The 13,851-nt window shown below is 42.1% G+C and overlaps 1 non-coding gene across 1 annotated transcript; it reads left to right on the top strand.

Moving 5' to 3' along the window:
• The first annotated feature begins 13,482 nt into the window (after nucleotides 1-13,482).
• LOC145110483 (small nucleolar RNA R71) lies at nucleotides 13,483-13,589 on the top strand. The gene has a single exon (XR_013709862.1). It is a non-coding gene; the product is annotated as a small nucleolar RNA R71 (small nucleolar RNA).
• The last annotated feature ends 262 nt before the right edge of the window (nucleotides 13,590-13,851 follow it).

The following is a 13,851-nucleotide window of genomic DNA, read 5'->3' as shown; positions in this document are numbered from 1 at the left end:
ACTTCAAAATGTTTATCAAACACTTTTACATGTTAAACTATTTATCAAACTTGTTTATTTATGCCAAACTGCTTTCAAATCGTTTTATGAAATGACATCAAGTTATCAATTTTTATTAAAACTCTTCAAAAGGTTTTACAAAACTTCTTTGTCTTTTAAACTAATATATTTTGTTAGATGTGTATCTATGTAGATATAGTTATATAAGTAGGATTCAAAGGACTTAGGACTGATAACTCACCCTACCTCCTGTTCCTCGTTTGGTTGTGGTCTTAGGGTATCGGTTGTTTGTCCGAAGGTCGTTTGAATCTTAGTTATATATTATGTATATGTGTATAGATACAAAAGTTCGTTCTTTCAGTCCAATACCTTTGGGTAGCAAAGGTATACAAACATGTTCATTTATACAAACAAGATTGCTAGTAAACTATAATAGGTATAGTTTAGGAAGTTACAAATACTATTACTAGAACAATGAAACATACAATGAGTCAGTTCATTCATGAGTCATAACATATAGTGATGAGAAACAAACGATAACATACATACATACTAGACCATGAGAGAGAACATACAATACAGCTAGTACCTACTATACATTATACAAGAGAACATTCTATTATGAGAAACAGAGAGAACGTACATACATACTAGACAGAGAGAGAGAACATACAATACAGCTAGTACATGCTATACATTATACAAGAGGACATACTATTATGACAAACAGAGAGAACATACATACATACTAGACAGAGAGAGAACATACAATATAGCTAGTACATAGAATACATATACAAGAACACTATAACAGTTATGTGAGCCACATAACGGGACATGGCATCACCTGCCATGGCTCGTTTTGTATCCAGAGTCTCCTAGAAGGAGAGCGTTGAAGTTGTGTATAGATCTATACTGGATTGACTATCCTACACCTTGCTGCTAGCTACAGTGGGACTTGCAAGTCTACGGGTGCCAAATGTCATTTCTTCCGATGTCTTTCATCGTCGTGCTTTTAGTCGGTAGTATGGTACAGGCATATCACATGGTACTTTAAATAACAATTGGTTTAAGGTAGTTAGTACAATAGTAGTTACTTAATACAACACTACAATACTATTTTATTTCCCCATTGCATTCACTTTGTGATCTTCTCACAATGAACAGTAATGTAAAAACTATATTTTTGGTTAATGATAGTTAGAATTGGGAAAATACATACTCTTACAAGAGATACACATACAAACATTTGATGCCTTGGTAGAAGGCTACTTTTAGTAGAAAACATAGGGTTTTCTAGGAGATACAAACATTTACAAACATTTACAAAGTTATACATCAAGTACTTACAAACACTTTCATACAAACAATGACACTAAAATGCTTATGATCTCACCAGCTTTAAAGCTGATAAACTCTTTCAAAATAACTTGTATTCTCAGGTCACCAGTAGGCAGGTACCGGTGCCAGGTTTTTGAGAAGATGGAGCTCGTTCAAGACTCATCTTTTATTTTGATTTACATTTTTAGTGTCTTATACACTTCACAGAACACACTTGTATTAAATTATATTATTAATACAATGGATGATGTTGTTGCTTGTTTACTACTATTCATTGTTGTGATACTATACATGACGTCCTCCACCCCCGAACGTTTCCGCCGTTCTGGTTTTGGGGTGGGACACTTCGTGAATGAGGCCTACTAATGGTAAGACTGACTTTACTCTTATACATATATATAAATAGTAAACCTATAATATTATAATAGTATAAGGGTTGAATTTTAAACTTTTAAAATTCTAGGGTTTGGAACTAAGTGTGTCAAAAGAAGACTCTACATTTACAAATTCCAAAACTTGAGGGCAAGTTTTGAACTATTCAAAAAACTTTTTGAATCCATAACATATGAGTTTAATATTTAATGAAAAGACTCTTGGAAATCCATAACTTGAGGACAAGTTATGGAGTTCATAAAAACATTTATGGAAAAAACTCTTCAAGACCATAACCTATGAGTTTAATGAAGTCTTTTAAAAGAAAAACTTTTCATTTTCCATAACTTGAGGACAAGTTATGGAGTAAATTAAAGGCCATAAGGATCATCAAATAAACTAACAAACATGTCAAATAATGTCCATGATCTAGATTAAACTCATATGAACAAGATAATTCATATCAAACAAATTTCATGTAATTAGCCTAAACATACTAATACAGAACATGAAACTTTGACAATTATCTTATAAATTGGATTAGCATGATCATTACCACATCAAAAAAAGTTTATAAGTTCAAAAACAACTTAGGGTAATGATCCTAGTCCAATTCCAACTTAAAAACTCGAAAATCTGCACTCAGGGGCTCCAACTCGTCGAGTGCAAGAACAAACTCGGCGAGTTGGTCAGTTTTGTGCTTGGACTCGGCGAGTCCCCCAGTGGAAACTCGGCGAGTCCACTGTCCAGAACAGCAGAAAATCGATTTTCAAAGCATTTTCAAGCAAGGAGCATCAAGTATAATTGAAAACAACCCTAGGCTCTGATACCACTGTTGGGTTTTGAGCATTCTAACACTCCTATGGTGTACATGCAACCCTAGATGCTTTGGATCTATGTTTTCTCTATTATACATGCACACATTCAATATTACAAAGCATCATCCTAACTAGCATACAATGGAGTATAAACAACATGACATACAAGTTAGATGACATACCTTTTGGTGTAGTTGAATCCTTGGACCTTTAAGAACTTAGTGCCCCAAGTGTGGCACCTAAAATGGAATCACACAAAACCACCAACAAATGGAGGAACTTGAGAAGATGTCACTTGCACTCATAAAATTGGCTTGACCTCTTGTGTTTCCATTAGTGCCAATTTCATGAGCTAGAGGGGTTCTTATATAGTGTAGCAAACTAGGGTTACACCATGTAAACCCTAATGACTTTCCATATCCCTCATGCTCCATGGGTTAAAACATCCATGGAGTATCCATGGGTTTAGCCCAACATGAAGAACTATGGATCATAAGCCCACTTTATAAGAATGAATGATTTGCCAAATCAACCCCTTATATTTAATTAGTCTCTTTTGATCACAAAATTAATTCCAAATTAATTATTGATCAATACTAATTAAATAATATGATTTCATATTAATATATTAGAACTTATAATATATTAATAAACCATAAATAACCTCTTCTCTTTTATCCATCCTTCAGATTGTTCCGGTGCCATGCAACCCAAATGGACCATGCTACTCTCAAGTCAAGTACATACCAATTATAGTTATGGAATTAGACACTAATCCACAACGTTTCCCCAAAATACCCATACATGTTATCTGTTATGACTTGGGTTATGGATTTTAGAATCGCGTGGTAGTTAGGGCTAGGGAAGATGCCTTTATATATTGTACGAGCTGGTAGACTTACGTGCTAGTGCCGAGTAGTCAGTGATAGATGGGCCTGATATGTGATGCATGTAGCTTTGGAGAGAGTGTATGCTGTGCTGTAATGAAAATGACTGTTGGTATTGGTAACTGCTAAGTGTATGTTTTGAAAATTGTATACGGTTAGGATCTTATAGCCTTAGAATAGCAGATTTGGCCTTATTTCCTGTGGTCTTAGGGTAGAGTCTATTATTCGACAGTCTATTAGATCCTGTTCTGTGTATAATTTGCATGCATAAGGCAGCCGACAACGAGGATGGATGGATGTGGACAGCATGAGTGGTGGTATGTGGACCGAATGTTTTATGATAGTTCATGGGTCGGAGACTACCCTAGGGTAAGCCTAGGATGAGGTTAGCGAAAGGTGTTACCTGCTTGCGGATTGTATGTGTGGATAGACTCACTTGTCTAGTGTATACTGGTTAGATTTACCGATTACCTGAATGCTGCTTGCTTTGTGCTTTGTAGGACTTTTATTAATGTGAGTTAGCTATTAAGCGAATATGCTAACTCACATGTAGCACATAATGGATAATCTCAGAGTAATGGACTTGACCCTATTGCACAGCTCTTGTATGAGTCCAACCGTTATAGGGATGAGTCTTTTACTTGAAGGATTATCTGATCTCTGCTACATGTGGCTATATTCATGAGGTAGCTAGTTGACATTAATGGGAGTCTTTCAGCAGCTGAGGGCAGGGTGAGGTTGGGAACCTAGGAAAGCCTAGGATATGCTCCAGTGAGCTTAGTGGGGCAGTTCGGTGAAGTTGGGAACCTAGGGGGAGCCTAGGAGGTGCTACGGTAGAGATCGTCTTGCTGTTTAGCAAACATTTAGTATACCGGTGCAGTAAGTGACTTAGACGATTCGAGTGGATTGCTGAGGAAAGTATGGATAGGTGTGGAATGTAGTATTGGGCCCATACTACTGAAAGCACAAGATCCATACTTGAATCGATGAGAGTCTTGGAGAATCTGAGAAGCTTAGGGGAAGGAGAATTCTTGGTTATGCCTTGATCGTGGGAATAACTGCTTTGCAAAATGAGGATGAGCACGTATGGGAAGGACCAGGGTTTGGTCCCGGCTCTGGTGGTGAGCCAGTTAGTGGAAGGACTGCCAGGGTTTTGAGTTCTCCTTGGAGCTCTTGTATCAGGCGGCAAGGATTGATTGTGCGACCTATTTTTGGGACTGGAGACTATGTCTTGGGGGTAATGTGTAGACCGGTTTAGAGCATAGGTTGCTCGAGCTATTGCAGTTCAGCTGTTGATGATTGAGCTGGTGAGTGTGTCAGGGTGCGAGACCCTGAATGTTGGGGATCCCAGAGCCTGAGGGCAGAAGATCGATTTGGAGTACCTCGAGAAGAGAGGTTCAAGTTATGTGCATTTAGTGGAGGGTCTCGGGAAGAGACCCAAGAAATTCGGATCAGCTTTTGAGAGGCCATCAGTTCGGGTTCAGTGCAACGCTTGTGGAAACTGCATGATGGAGGTTCGTTCCAAGAGTTGAGATTGTCTTTGGGACTGGAAGGAAGTGTTACACCATGTCCTTAGGGTGGTCGAGGTAACACAGGAGGAAGAGGTCAGGATTCCTTCAGATGTTTGCGGAAATGCTATCTTCTGCCATTTCCAATGGATATCAGGATTTGCATCGCTTTGGAGTTGTGATAAGTTAAATCTCGGGTCGGTAATATGCTATTGTATGAGTTAGCAAGGGTTCTCAGATGCCAGACAGCATGCCAAGGAATCTTTGAGAGATCTTCAGATGGACGAATCTCGTAGGGCGGGTTCCGCAGGTACCGTGTTTGCTCCGGGTCGTTGTAAGAATCTGTTCAGTGATCTGGGTTGCTATAGGTGTAGCAGGTTCGGCCATGTCAGCAGGGATTGCCCACAGGGGGCAAGCCCGTTATATTCTCGTTGTGATCAAGTGGGCGACAAGGAGGTCGATTGTCTGACGATCAGGGAGGAGCAGTGTGTTCACCTGCTCCAGTCATTTCTATGGTTGGTTCAAGGGCTTGTACGAGGGAATTGTGGTTAGTTTTCAATAGCCTTAGTACTTGTGCTTGGAAGAGCAATCGGGAGCACCGAGGGAAGAGAGAGTTATTGCTAGAGTTTTGGGTTGGAGCATCCGACCTTTGGGCGTTGAGATCTCGGCGCGACGTCATTTTTAAGCATTTGGAGTCACTGGTGTTGTTGGGATTTAAGAAGTGTTAGCTGGTTTCAGGAAGTGTGTTGTTTGGACAGGGATACTTTTGGCGCGCTAGCTTTGGTAAGCACCGGTCGTCAGCAAAGTGAACATTGGAACGTAAGGAGGATTGGGAATCCTTCAATTTTCGTGTGCCGAGCGGAGTTAGTTGAATCTAAGTGGGGGAGAACTGTCCGGGTATCCAGGACAGAAGCAAGGGTGAAAGTGTTGTAAGACTATGGGGGAGACGTAGCATTCACTAATGTTCAGTTAGAGTGAAAGTGTTGTAAGACTACGGGGGAGCCGTAACATTCACTAATGTTCAGTTTGAGTGGAAGTGTTGTAAGACTACAGGGGAGCCGTAGCATTCACTACTGTTCAGTTAGAGTGGAAGTGTTGTAAGACTACGGGGGAGCCGTAGCATTCACTAATGGTCAATTAGGGTGAAAGTGTTGTAAGAGTATGGGGGATCCGTAGCATTCACTGACGGACAGTTAGGGTATAGTCTTGTAAGACTGCGGGGGAGCCGTTGCATTCACTAGCAGTAGAAAGTGTTGTAAGACTGTGGGGGGAGGGGTGTCGTAGTGTTCACGAATTCTTTCAGGTGATTTGGACTAGGGTGGGCTAGTTCGCAAGGTTGCGAGGGAGCCACACCTTAGCTAGGATCAAGACCAGAAGTGATTGATCGATCAGTTATCAGGGGGCGAGCCCGAATGGTTATCGGAATTTAGGATGGAACCGGTAGAGACTGCTGAGCCAAGGGTTGGATCTTGAGATACATGATCATGCGAATGAGTAGTGCATGTCACAGTAGGGCTACAGTTGGGTAGCCCTGATATTGGATCTCATAGGAACCTGGTGGGTGGACGGGGTGCGAGACTGGTCGTCTCAGGGAATCGGCTAAGGGTATTTATTAATCGGCCGAGTAAAGGATGACGGGAAGTCATGGTGCATTATGCAAATGCTGATTCGAGGATCTCTGGATAGGAGCAGAGTATCAATTCGGTTTTGGATAGGAACCCGAATCGGAATTCGCGTATGTTTGGTGCAGGATTTTGTTTCAGTGAGATGGGATGTGGGGCATCTATATGACAAGGGCACCGAGGGCAGAATTCCAGGGTGATGAACGGGTTGGTTTGATGCTATTTTAAGCCATTGTGATGTGTCTCGGGTGGCTCTATCCGTAATAGAGCCACGGCATGTTGGAATTAGGAAACGGTAGGTCGAAGGAGATCGGGTATGATGTATGACTATATTTATTCTGGTAGCATTCACCTTTTTGCGTCGGATTCAGTGGCGACAGGTTGTCAGCCTATCACGATCGGATGGATCAAATGGATTGAAGGAGCCACGAGTGGCGGTATAGATAGGGCAGTTACTGTTAGACGATGTATCCTTCGGAGGTCGTAGGGGACTGCTGCGTGTGTTTTTAGCTCAGCAATCGGGTAGGTGTCCGGTGTTCCGGACAGTTGGCAGACAGGTTGGGACCATGGAGGTCCCCGATTGTTCTTCAGGAAAGCAGATATGTGGCAGCAAGAGGAGTAGGAGCGACTTCAGTGATTTGGGATCTGTGTGTGGAATTGCTTGTTATTTGGTAGCCGCAGTTGACCGGTGATTATGTTTTTTTGGAAGCCTCAAGGTATTTCGGGTAGGAACGTATTCTTATTAGGCTGGTTTTCTTGGGGAATAAGTTCGATGATGATTCGATGTGGGCAGTCTGTCAGGGAGACATACCATCTCAAGACTCCAGATTTTAGATGGAGCACGTGTGATCAGGTTGCAAGGAATTCGTTTATCTTCGGGTTCTAGAACCCTACGAGGGTTGGTTTCGCTTTCCTTGGAAAGGCTATGGTATGCTCAGGGCTGTGGCCATATTGCCCAAGTTATTTGGCGTAAGGAATGGCAATGAATGATTTCCAGGATGAAATCTAATTTAAATGGGAGAGAGTTGTAACACCTGGTTTTGAAAGTGTTCGATTGTGTCTTCGGAGGCCAAGGGTATAAGCGTAATCTGACAATTCGGTATTTTATGGGTCTCGAGTTTTATTTGAATGGGTTTTAAGGCTTGGGGTGTAGCTAGGAGCGTAGGGCTTCTTTCCACCTTTTCGTGGATATAAAGTTCGTCGGAAACGGACTTAGGACGAAGAAGTTATAGTACTTTGAAGTTGTTGACAAAATTGGTCCCCGAATGGAAAAGCTTGCATTTCATCCCATGCATGCAAGGTGGCAGACAGGTGAGTACGCCTAGCATAAGCTGGGGTATGCCCAACGTAGTGCTGGATAATGAAACGAGGGTGCTGAAGACGTACAACCAGCATACAAGGATTATGGATCTTTTGGCGTAAGGAATGGCAATGAATGATTTCGAGGATGAAATCTAATTTAAACGAGGGTGATGTGAGCTTTGTGGGTGGTTTTTGGTGCATTTTCAAGAAGATGGAACTTTTTTCAAAGATGGGAATCAAGGAGGAGCTTATGGATCTGCCTTTTGGGACTCATTCTCAGCTTGATGAAGGTATAAAGCTTTGAACTTGGTCATTCATCTCTTAGATCTACCATTGTGAGTTTTAGTTCAAGAAGATGGACCTGAGCAGCAGGCATCTTTCGAGACTCTTAGACAACGGTTGTGTGGAGCGCCGATTCTGACCCTGCCCGAGGGTATTGATGATTTTATGGTTTATTGTGATGCCTCGATCACAGGTTTGGGTGCAGTGTTGATGCAGCGGGGTCGCGTGATCGCTTACGTTTCGAGGCAGCTGAAGCCTCATGAGGCGAACTACCCGAAGCACGATTTGGAGTTGGGGGTTGTTGCCTTCACGCTCAAGATTTGGCGGCATTACCTCTATGGGGTTCGTTGTAATATTTACACGGACCACAAGAGCCTGAGGTATTTGATGGATCAGCCGAACTTGAATATGAGACTGCGTCGTTTTTTGGATGTGGTGAAGGATTATGGTTGCGAGATCCTTTACCACCCGGGAAAGGCCAATGTGGCGGCCGATGCTCTCAGCCGGAAGGTGGTCGCAGGTCCGATCATATACCTATGCTTGAGGATGACCGTGATTGCTCCGTTGTTGGAGCGGATTCGTGAGGCACATGTTAAGATAATGAAGGAAGAGCACGGGAAGAGCGAGCGGATTGTGGGTCATGTGGGTTCCTTTGATTATGATAGCCGTGGATTGTTGACTATGGATCGAAGAGTATGGGTTCCATATTGGGGCGGTGTGCGCCAAGTTCTGATGGAGAAGGCTCACAAGTCGAGATTCTCCATTCATCCTGGGGAGACGAAGATGTATAGGGATCTTCGTCTTGGTTATTGGTGGCCCTACATGAAGCGGGATGTCGCCTGGTTTGTGGAGAGGTGCTTGACTTGCAGGAAAGTCTAGGCTGAGCATCTGTGACCTCACGGAAAGATGAAAGTATTGGAGATTCCCTTATGGAAATGGGAAGACATCACTATGGATTTTAACAGGAAGCTTCCCAGGACTGCACACGGAGTGGATTCTATCTGGGTCATCGTGGATCGATTAACCAAGCGCGCGTATTTTATCCCGATCCAGGAGAGTACATCTGCAGAGAAGTTAGCCGAGATTTATGTCCGGGAGGTGGTGGCATGTCATGGGGTTCCAGTATCAGTGGTTTCCGATTGAGATGTTCGCTTTACTTCCAGATTTTGGAAGCGGTTTCATGACAAGATTGACACTCGTCTCCATTTCAGTACCACATTTCATCCTCAGACCGATGGGTAGAGTGAGTGAACTATTCAGAGTCTTGAGGATATGATGCGTGCATGTGTGTTGGATTTTGTTGGGAGTTGGGATACGTATCTTCCGTTAGCAGAATTTTCGAATAACAACAATTATCACGCTAGCATTGATCGACCTCCTTTTGAGATGCTCTACGGGAGGAAATGCATGACCCCGATTTTCCGGGGCGAGCTCATTCAGCGAGTCATGGGGAGTATCGAGGTAGTGCTCAAGACCACTGAGCTGATTCAGCAGGTTCGGAGAAGGCTCCAGACAACTCAAAATCGACAGAAGAGTTATGCTAACAGACGCCGGTCAGACTTGGAGTTTCAGGTGGGAGATATGGTTCTCCTAAAGGTGTCACATTGGAAAGGTGTCATTCGATTCAGGAAGCGAGGAGAGTTGGATCCCAGGTATATTGGTCCCTTCAGGGTTTTGGATCGGGTGGGCCGAGTTGCTTATCGTCTAGATCTTCCGACCGAGCTCGGTCAGATCCAGAGCACTTTTCATGTCTCTCAGTTGCGGAAGTGTTTAGTGGATGATTTTGCAGTTGTACCTTTGGAGGATATTCAGGTGGACGACCACCTAAATTACATTCAGAGATCAGTGGCAATTTTAGACCAGAAGACAAAAACCTTGAGGAACAAGGTTGTAGAGTTGGTAAGGGTGCAGTGGTTGCACTGCCAGGGGCCTGAGTGGACGTGGAAGCCTGAGGAGTAGATGAGGGAGCATTATCCCGAGTTGTTCGAGACGGCGGACTTCGAGGACGAAGTCTGATCCAAGTGGGGGAGAATTATAACGCTCGATTTCCCAAGGTATTATTTTAATTGTTGGTTGTTTAATTATATTAGTTGGGCCTTGAAGTCTTTGGGCTTATTTTCATTTTGGGCTCAGGGGGTGTCGTACGCAGGACGTACCACCCTATGTACGTTGGGCATACTGGTGGAGGATTGGTCGCGGGTGCCATGCACGTACGCGATGCGTACAAAGGAGTACACGCATCGTACGTGACCAGACCGAAAACCCTAAGTTTTAGGGTTTGAGCACTATTTAAAGAACATGATGCCTTAAGGAATTTCTTTACCAGCCTCCCTCTTGTCCCTTAATAGCCTCCACGACACCCTAACCCCATTGTTGAGTGTTCTATAGCTGGGAAGGTCCCTTTAGTGCATTTTTGGTGTTTTTGTCCCATTTTCAAGGAAGAGAAGGTTGGATCATTATGGTGGTTCAAGGAGAAGCTTATAGATCCGATTTGTCTGCTTCATTTGAAGCTTGTGCAAGGTATAAAGTCTTGAACTTGATACTTCATAGCCTAGATCTATTTTGGTTTAAGTTTTGGATCCTTTTGGTCCCATTAATGAGATCTTATGAGTCCATGCTGTTTCTGAGGCTTAGAGTTGCGACTCTTGGTATTATTTTGATCCTAGAGTCATAAAGTTGCCATCTTTGAGGCTTAGAATCATCCATGCATGAGTATTGGTCATTTTTATGGAAGTAGATTGTCATATTTCGAGTTTGGGTTCATTTGGGGGCATGCAAGCCACCATGTTGTCGACTTTATGGTTTAAGACACTTCATATGACTCAGATCTATGATTGGAACCCTTAGTCTTAAGGATTAAGAGCTATTTGGGAATTATGGCTTAATGAGTGAGTACGTTGGGAGTACAAGCTCGTACGCACAACGTACACACCATGCATCATGTACGCTTAGCGTATAGTTATGAGCTGAGGGCCAACAAACCCTGGAGCGTTCCAGATATGAGCTGAGGGCCGGGTAGAGCATGCCAGATTTATACTGAGGGCAAAGGTGCATTCTAGATACGAGTTGCGGACCTGGTTTGTATGCCAGACTCGTATTGAGGGCCTAAGGGTATATGAGCAATCCAGATATGAGCTGAGGGACGGGTAGGGAATGCAAGACTCATACTGAGGGCTTAGAAGCATTCCTTATACGAGTTGAGGACCCGATTGGTATACCACACTTGTACTGAGGGCTGAACATTGGTATTCCATCCGGATGACTGATTAGGTTGGAGTAAGCCATACATAAGCTGTGGGACCCGGGGGCAAGCCAAAATTATGTTGTGGGCTCAAGAGCAGGCCCGATATGAGTTGTGGGCCCGTTAGGCAATCCAGACTCATACTGTGGGCTCAGGGGTACTCCAATCTATTAGCTGTGGACCCAGTACATACTGTTTTTTGTATATTTTATATGCTTGTGTGTTGGCACTTTGGGGGAACTCACTAAGCTTTGTGCTTACAGTTTTGTTTATGGTTTTAGGTTCTTCAAATGATTTGTGGCAAGGTGAACGCGTGACCGTACACATCCTCGGTTTTACAACATATTGGATCTTGGGAGACTCTGACTTTAAATAATGTTTTGGAAATAATGTTTTGGAAATAATGTTTTTGTGAACACTTTTGTTAATAAATGAGTTGTTTCGAAAAGTATAAACTTGTTGAGATTTTTGGGATGTTACATGAAATCGAGAAAACCTTGCTAAAAATTCGAAGGAAAATCAAAGTTTGGGGACTGATTGCTTTATTCGTTCGTGAGTGGTATTGTAAACAATGATAGTCAAATGTAATGAGGTGCTTTAATAGTCTGGTCCCCTCTTATTTTTGAATCTCACATCGTGAGTTTTTATCTAGACAAAAATTAAAGGATTTCTTTTATTTCCCATGTCGTCGGGCTTAATCCTACGTCGTGGTTTTGAGAATTTTGACCACAAACTATATTTTTCCTTTTAAAATTTTTTACCACTCATTAATTTAGTCCCACACTTTATTTTATTTTTTTTTACTTTTCTTTTAATTGTAAACATGACTAAGATGACTTATTATAAAATTTAAATGGAAATGCAAAACTAAATAAAAAGAAAAGAAAAAAGAAAATGCAAACCGAGCTCGGGTTGCCTCCCGAGAAATGATTCTTTTTTTTTTGAGGAGTCATGAGCCGGACTCCTTCCCGCTCTACGTTGTTATGGGTGGGAGTGGGATCTCCCGTTGCTCATTCCATCTTGTTTTTCTTGAATCAGTTTTGTGACTTGATCTGGTGGTCTTGTAAAAGCAAATACCTCAAAAATCATAGGCGGTGGAATTGGAGGTTTTGAATGATTTTGTTCTTTTCTGATTGCTCTTTGGGTAAAGGCTCCTCCCATTTCTCTCACTCGTCTTCCTTAACGTGTTTAAATTCATCATGCTTAAGGAACTTTGAGTTTTTTTGTTTCACCAGATTTGCATTGGCACAAGATGGGTAAGGGAGAGATGGTTGATACGGCTTAACAACAAAAAAATCATAATTATCCTTCGATACCCACGACGTGACACTATTGCCTCCATGTCATGGCGACTGGTCAGAGTCATGACTCTTTTCTTTTAGTGACTGATCAGACTGTTCTTCAAGGACCCCCATATGCACCAATTCGTCTTCTTCTTCTGTATGTATGGCCATTGCTTGAACGATTGGTATTGGCTCAACTTTTCTTGAAAGTGTATCCAATGGCTTTTCTTGCATAAGCTTTGTTAATTCCCCGACTTGTGTGTGGATGCTCAAAATAGATTCTTGTTGTATTCTAAGTGTTGCATCTGTAGCATCATGTTGTTTTTCGCTAGCTTCCATAAATCTAAATAGCATTGACTCGAGAGCAGACATTTTCTCGGATTGGACTTGTTCTAATTGGTAGAGATCATGCTTCAGTTCTTGAATTTCTTCTGTATCTCGATCTCTCTTGATGTCCAATTCACAATCCGTTGTAGAATGGGGTCCCCCACATGCTCCGCATCTATCTTGAATTGATCCACCCAATTTTGTGATATTTTATTCTATTGCGACGAGCTTTGCAATTACTGAACTGATAGCATCTTGACCTCCATCTTTACTTGATTTTTCTTTAGTGAAATCTTCCTTTGGGTTGCGATACTCTCTTGAATACTTAGTGAAATCTTCCTTTGGGTTGCTATACTCTCTTGAATGCTTAGTGAATTATTCAATCAAAGATTTATTTGTTGTCGGATCCTTCCTTATCATGGGCCCTTGTGAGTCTAGAAGTTGGCGAGTGCACACATTGACTCCATCATAAAATATCAAAATTTATTGTTGCACATTCAAGTCGTGTTGAGGGCAATGTCATAACAATCTCTTGTAACGTTCCCAAGCTCCATATAGCAACTCCCCGTCTAATTGTTGAAAATTCAATACGTTTCTTTTTAGCTTTGCCACTTTCAAAGGAAGGGTAAACTAGTTGATGAACTCAATCTTAAAATCAGCCCAAGTCGTTATTTCTCCAAAGGGAAGTGATTTTAACCATTCCTTTGCTTCACCCTTCAATGTAACCAGCAAAAGTCAAAGCATCACCGCATCTTTACTTACGTTTGGTGCATTAAAATAGTTTGAAATCTCCACCACCTCTTTTATATGCTCATAAGCGTCCTCGTGCTCCTTCCCATAGAAAGGTAGTTCCTTTAGCATGCCAAGA

This window comes from Lactuca virosa, chromosome 4 (assembly GCF_052849685.1).
Source record: "Lactuca virosa cultivar CGN04683 chromosome 4, Lactuca_virosa_CGN04683_v6, whole genome shotgun sequence".
NCBI lineage: Eukaryota > Viridiplantae > Streptophyta > Magnoliopsida > Asterales > Asteraceae > Lactuca > Lactuca virosa.
Note: the sequence above shows the minus strand (reverse complement) of the source record. Positions and strands in the feature narration are given on the sequence as shown.